Raw genomic sequence first — 6,000 nt, forward strand, 5'->3', positions numbered from 1 at the left:
GTTTCCCATTTTTGCTGCTCACATCAACTTTGAGATCTGACTGTTTTACTGCTGTTGAACACACTGATCAGGCATAACATCATGACCTCTAACAGGTAAATAACACTGATTATCTCTTCATCATAGCATCCGGTTAGTGGGTGGGATCTATTAGCCAACAAGTGAACATTTTCCCGTCAAATGATTTAATGGTTAAATGAAGGCCACATTGTGATGGCTATACGACTTGGTCAGAGCATCTGTAAAACTGCAGATTTTGTGGGGTTTTCCTAGTCTGCAGTGGTCAGTATGTATCAAAAGTGGTCCAAGGAAGGAACAGTGGTGAACCAGTAACAGGCTCATTGATGCACATGGTGAGCAGAGACTGGCCCGTGTGGTCCGATCCAACAGCTCCTGTGCCTCAAATTGCTAAAGAAGTTAATGCTGTTAATGCTTGATGGGTCACGACTGTTTTGGCAGCAAAAGGGGACCAACACAATATTACGCAGGTGGTCATAATTTTATGCCTCATCTATGTATATCCCATCCCTTGACTAATATTACACATTATGTTATGTTATTTGTTTCACCTGTCTGTGGATTTAGTGTTTGAATGGCTGATCAGTGTTTCAAGTGTTTCAGAGGAGCTTTGGATTTGAATCTGACTGTGTTGCAGTGTAATTACAAAAATAGGAATAGAAGCAAATTTGTTATTTAATTCTTTTTGTATCTGCCTTCCAAATCCCACATTGGAAAACATTACTAGTGAAATTCCAGTGCATTTGTGGCAAAAAGTAATACTTACACATTTTAAAATCTCTTTTTAATGAAAAAGGATAAATAAGAAAGGATTATACAATCATGTTGGCGCTGCCTCCTTCTGCTGGAGGTCACTTTGTAGGGACCCCTCTGGATCTGTGGGATAATTCACATTCCTAGTACTTCACGGAGAAGCAGGGATGCTAATTTCAGCTCCTGCTCAGCTATGGTTTAGCTAAACAAAGCAATAGACAACATGTGAAGCATTTCCTCAGTATTCATATTTGTGTTTGCTGGCTCACTGTGTGGCTCTTTGTAGAGCTGTGAACACGGCTGAGAATAAAGCACACTAGCCTGATGTGCAGTCCTCTCTGTTTTAGTGGAGGTTACGTAGCGCAAATGAGTTAGAGCCTTCATGATGGTGTGGGTGGAGAGGCTAAGGAAGCGGAGGAGGTGATGAGCATATCCCAGGGGAGACGTTTTTATGTGGAGGTGGGCTGAAAGAGCTTCTTGGCAGTACAGATAACATTATCTCCCTTGTGGCAAAGCTTCAGTGCTGTATTTACATGAGCCACAGTCTCTACACAGGCCCAGCAAGCGGACCTGTCAGCAGGAACAAGGGCTGCTGTCACGGCAGGACTGCCCAGTGCTGCTTTATTTCCCCCTGGGTGCGGCTGGCAGCCTCTGATTACAGGTGTTATGTAGGCATGCCAGCCAGATTTCACACAGAGACAGGGCATCTTTGCTTAACAGCTCGCAATCACTTCACTGAGCATCAGCTTTATGATTTGGAAAGTACAACTTTTTTTTATTTTTTTTATAGGTAACTGGAGGAAAATGATGTGTAGAACAGCATTTCTTTTTAAAAAAATAAGGAACTGGGAGAAAATAAATTATTTAAAAAGAGAATTATTTTATTCTCAAAAACTTACATGACAACAATGACACAAAAGTGGTATATGTACAGATCGACATTTGTAGACACATTTTTCCTGTTCCTTCAAAGCAAAGACTAATACATGTATATTTACATATTTAACTTAGTCAGACTTCACAGAAGAGTTTTCATTTTGAAACTGTCTTTATCTCATTTGGAGCTTGACTAAACCACACAAACCCTTTTATTCTGCTCTGGATTGGGGGACACCCACAGGACAGGGTTAGAGGGCAAAGGTAATTTTGAAAACACTTCATTTAAGAGCTAGAACGGGAGGATAACATTAAGTGTGTCAGAGATAAAACATTTATGTCAAATTTTTTCATATTTATTAGACCACTGCACTTAGTGCAAGAATTAATTTGATAACTCTTTCTCACTAGACAAGGCTGTTAATGTTAACCCATTAGTCTTGGTTTTGGCTTTAAAGAAGGCTTGTTTGAATCAATTATTATTAAATATAATCAAAGGGTGTTTTGGGGCTTATCAAAGTCAGACTTCATAGATTTCACTCAGATTGCCACAATTACAGAAACAGTTTGTTTAAAAAAATATATATATATTTTTTTACTGTTATTCTATCAGTAGATTACAGAATATTTATTAATAATCTAAGATAATTTAATTATATAAACAATATTTTTTAGCTTAATTTAGTTTGACAAATGTAAGTTGTAAAAATATGTTTATTGATATCTTATTACTTTTTCCTAATTTAAAGGCCAAGAAAATTCCCTTTGAAGATTGAGTTACATTTACATTTATTATAATTATCTTTTCAAAATTGCTAATAACAAAACATTAACACAGTGAATTTGTTTGTCTAAATTCAACCATTATATATATATATATATATATATATATATATATATATATATATATATATATATATATATATATATATATATATATATATTTAATATATATATATTTTATATAAAAAAAAATTTTTTTTTTTTACTTATTGAGAACTTTATTCACACCAGTATCTTTGTCATTTAGGCGGTACTGCAGTAAAACGGTTGTGATCACGCAGGACTTTGCCTTTCACAAACCCACCCTTTTGTTGGCACAACATTTAAAATGCAGAGCCTGTGTTTTATGCGTTTTTAATATGCTAATTATACCTATTGTGCTGAAACTGTCCAAATACAAATACATATACAAGCTCGTAAATTTGGGCAGCTGTTTACGCCTCTGTGACAAAGTCTCTATAGCAGTGTCTGAGCGAATAGACATGCAGTTAGGGACCTTTTGAAATGCTTCCTCACGCTCAGACTGCACACAGCCTCTGCTCACTTATTTCTCCTCAGCCAAATGAACATTTAAAGTATGCTGTTTGTGGGAGGTATTGTGGTTTATACTATGAAAACAATATTAGCAATTTTACTAATAATGCAATCAACTGCAATCAATTTAGCAATGTTATTATTATTATAAAAGATTACTTCTATGTATTGTTTGTTTTACTTTGATAACATCGGTGGATTTTTTATAAAACAGCTTACATGCTGACTTGTTAAGGCGTTTTCAGTTTAACAGTAAGACAATGTCAGTTTTAGAGTACTGTGATATATGCTTGACTTTCACAGTAAGTTGATTTACCCTATAGTGGTGAATTAACTCTCAGTGTTCATTTATGTTGATCTGTATTTAAATGAACACTGAAAGTGTCAATTCAACACTGAGTATTTTGCTGTGCTGAAAAAGATTAAGCTGTGATTAGAATTTAGAATGAGCACAGAGTTCTTCTAAATGTCACTCCTTCCCGCCTCTTTCATCTCCTCTGCTTGCCATAAAGTGGACTGCAGACTAGGGTACTGGCTGGCAAGCTGGCTACTCAAAAGCATTCCTCTGGGGTCTCTCAGGTCTCTGGGGCTAAAGGAAGGTGGGGGGTGAGAGAGAGAGAGAGAGAGAGAGAGAGAGAGAGAGAGAGAAGAGAAAGAAACCAGAGGCCAGCATGTTGTGGTGTGCAGTACAAGCAGTACCATCCTGGAGCTTGGCCACACACTGTGCCTTATGCCAGGCAGACGAGCAGAACTTCAATTCCTTTCTGTTACTTTAAACATCTATAGTACTTGTAACAATTGCATTTATGCCACAAACACCTTATTTTCTTCTGGCATTAAAGTACTATAAACTATTGCAGACAAATGTTAGGTGAGAAATTACACACTAATTTATAAATTGTCAAATAAAGTAAAATATATATATATTTTAAAATTACATCTACACAGATATAGCTAATATAGGAAAAATATATTTCTTTAATACAATGATGAAAACTATAACCCACCAAAAGTTTCTGATAGTTCAAAGTGATTCTATGACTGAAGAATTTCAGTAAAAATGTAAATATTTAAAAAGTATAGACAAAATATTATTGTACATATTTAAGTAATGTTCAAATAATTTGTTAGTCATAGAGAATCAGTTTATCCTAATGAAAATGACTTAATGCTGTACGATCATTTGTAAATAGGCCATCATAAGCTTCTTTTGTTCTTGTATTTCAAAACAAAATGAACAACATTTAAAAACTATTTCATTTAAATGAAAAAATTTGCAGTTTTGTAGACTGCCCATTTATGTGTGAACACCTTTATCCTGCTGTGTGCACATCTACAGCCCTTTAACTCATTCCCTCTCCACCACTTTCTTTTCTCTTGCCTCTTATTTGATTAGCCATGCTTTGGCTTTGTGTGCTGCCTCGCATTTAGTGCTTGTGAAGGGCAATTCAACACCCTCTCTGTAAGCCTGCGCTCCATCTCTTCTCGTTAAAGGCAGTGGCGTGTTAGTTTGGCTCTCTTGAATCAGATCCTTCTCAGACGCTGTCACCTGCCTTCCAGTCTGTCCACCGCCTACACAGGCCGAGGGAAAGCTCATTAGCTTTAGCGCTCACCCTAACTGGCAGCAGAATTAGCACACGGTTGCATAAACATGACTCTGCTCAGGGGAAATGTGAGACACAGCATCCATTTGACTAGCTCCCTTCTGTCCTTCATTATTCATCACTCACCTGAGTACTACGTCTATGAACAAGTTGGTGACAAAGCCTTTATGAGCCTAGAAACAAAAAGACCTGACTGCACACCTTATCTATAACGATGGGGTTTTTTTTAGTTCTGAAAAATTGATCAAATGCTCATCTATGACATCCTCATGTTAACAAGAGTGGGTAATGAAGGAAAAAATGCAATGGTTTTGGTTGCCGTGTGTGTCTCTGCAGCAGGACACTTGTTTGGACACTTTGCTAGAAATGTACAGCCCATGTTCTTCCAGGAGGTCTGTGAATTCCTCATTCCCATTTCACTCCGGGGAGAAGGATTTGTTGTTTTGCTTGTTGAATGGAAAGATGTCATCCCTTTCATCAGTAGTACACGAGGCTCTCTGGAGGGCTCCCATTTTTGTAAGCTTGGTCAAACCCCATGGCTCAGAGTCCGCAGGGGATCTGGGAAGCTTCGGTTTTGGAGAAAAGTCAGCTTGTGTAAGGAGATGCTGTGATTCTTGAAAAGAGCACATCAATCTTAAAGAATCTGCCTGAAAATGTCAAATACAATAAGACAATAAGTACCTTCTAGCTTATTAAAATATATGCAAATACTAACCAGAGACATTCAAAATTAGCTAACTGAAACATTTCCAATCTAAACCAATATTCACCTAAGACAAAAAATTCACATTGGAGTCAGTAAGTAGGCTGAATCAGAGAGATTGGAGGTGGAGGTATACTGCTGATACCTGAGAGATGGGGGGAGAGCAAACACCACCACCAGGGCTTCATTAAAACTGATTGGGCCCATAGGGATCACACCTGTTCTGGCAGGTTGGGAATTAGTTGTGCACACATGCGCAGTGCCTCAATCAGGAGGAAGGTTTATGAACTGCATATACAGAATCAGGTGAACACGACTGCATTGGACTCTATGAACAAGCAGGTTTCTCTTGAGGCTTTACTGTGTGGAACATTTCAATATTTCCCTTGATGAGCCTGCTTCCTGTCCACAATCTACAGTTTTACCACTGACCTTAGCATGCATAGGGAGTACATTTCATTTAAAGCTTAAAATGGCGTCTGTAAACTTGTAGGGTGCAAAGCATGCAATGTCTCTTAAGGCACTCTAAAAGTGTATATTTGCTCTGATGGTGTTCTAGCTTTAAGAAATGCTCCTGTGAAAACATACACACTCAGGGAGAGAGAGAAAAAGAGAGTAAGAGAGAGAGAGAGAGAGAGAGAGAGAGAGAGAGAGAGAGAGAGAGAGAGAGAGAGAGAGAGAGAGAGAGAGAGAGAGAGAGAGAGAGAGAGAGAGAGAGAGAGAGAGAGA

The sequence above is a fragment of the Silurus aristotelis genome, assembly GCF_946808225.1.
Source record: "Silurus aristotelis genome assembly, chromosome: 12".
Classification (NCBI taxonomy): domain Eukaryota; kingdom Metazoa; phylum Chordata; class Actinopteri; order Siluriformes; family Siluridae; genus Silurus; species Silurus aristotelis.